This window comes from Lipotes vexillifer, unplaced genomic scaffold, assembly GCF_000442215.2.
Source record: "Lipotes vexillifer unplaced genomic scaffold, Lipotes_vexillifer_v1.1 scaffold91, whole genome shotgun sequence".
NCBI lineage: Eukaryota > Metazoa > Chordata > Mammalia > Artiodactyla > Lipotidae > Lipotes > Lipotes vexillifer.
In genome coordinates this window covers 138,324-139,907 of record NW_006777583.1, presented here as the reverse complement: position 1 = coordinate 139,907, position 1,584 = coordinate 138,324, and positions in this window count along the sequence as shown.

The following is a 1,584-nucleotide window of genomic DNA, read 5'->3' as shown; positions in this document are numbered from 1 at the left end:
CAATCATTCATCTTCTCATTCCTGCTGGATCCCTCCAGCACTTTGGTTGCTCAGTCCACAATTCCTCTTTGCACTAGTAAGCAATCACATACACAGTGAGGTAGGATTTAGACTTTTCTTGCTGCGTTTCTTTTACCCTGATGTTAGCTTTCACGTAATGGAAGTTAAGCTCACTGCCATGTTGTAACTGTTGTAACTGTCGATGGCAGAAGGTCCTTGGCATAGTGAGCTTCTGTAAGCGGCAGTTGTCATCCATGGGCTTCCCTAGCTCCTAACTCACCCTTGAGCTGCCCCACCTTACCACCCTCATCCTTTTCAGATGGAACCATTTTCGTCTTCCATAAAGCACAACAGCTGGCATTCCAGTCTAAAACTCCCAGCTTAAAATCCTACCTGGGTGGTATTTCATAACAGATAAACTCCTGCAGAAAATAAGGAATGAGACACTGAGGGAAGGAAAGTAACATTATGGTGTTCCTGCTAAGCACACTGATACATTGCTATTTCATTTTATCTGAATCTTACTAAATGCTGCATCAAGAATTATGGAATAAAACTAGGGTAGGAAATGTTGGGGGAAAAGAAATGTTGAAAAAGGAAATGTTGGGGGAAAATGGGGAAAGAAATGGGGAGTATAAGATCAAATCTTACCCTGTTTAGGAGAATGAAATGAAAAGGAGAAGAGAGGAATGAGACTTAAACCTACACAGCTTCCCTCCCTGTAGGGAAGTGGTATGTGGTACTAAGGCATGATCTGAAGTTGAGGCCTTATGAAGATGTGTGAGAAGACCAGGTTAGTCCAAGCCACAGAGCCTCTAAGAGAGTCTGTAACGGTGTTTTTCTCAAAGGGCATAAGAACAGGCAGTTGCCTCGGTAACCCAAGGGGTAGCCAGAGAGGCACCAATTACAGTTGTGTAAATGTGTCAATGACCCAGCTGGCAGAGCGGGCCTGAAGGAGGAAATGAATAAAAAGTAGAGTGGCAGGGGAGCAGAAAAGGCATTTTGTTACTGCTGTTTTCTGGGTCACTCATGACTGGGCGCTTTAGATATTCTTACTCTCTTAGAAAACATACCGCAGTGACTCACCGAATGCCATAAGCAGTGCAGAGAGGAAATGCGCTTCCATTCTTGCCGTGCTGTTGACATAATGAATTCAAAATGCGAAGTTTCGCCATCATTGCTTGATAAAAGGTGATGTCACGGCAGTTGAGTAAATCCAGTTTTCTTTAAAAGGCATATTTATGAATTTGATAGTGCTACATTAACAGTCCCCTCAAAATATTTCTAAATCTGCTTATATTTATTTTTGTGTCCTAATTGATTTATTAGCATTTGTCTTCTCAAGTTATTTTAGAGTATTTTGTGTGTTTTTTAAATTATTGATACATTTCCTCATAACTGGGCCAAAATCCCTAATTTGGGAATTATTCCTAATAATCTCTACTGATTATGTGATATTAGTGAACAGGGCAGGATGAGAAGCTTTTATCTATTTTCCTCACATAAATGAGGACAGAAACAAAAATGAGAAGTTCGAGCCAAGCAATTGCCCAGGGAGCCAATCCAATTTCTTTTATAATTTTA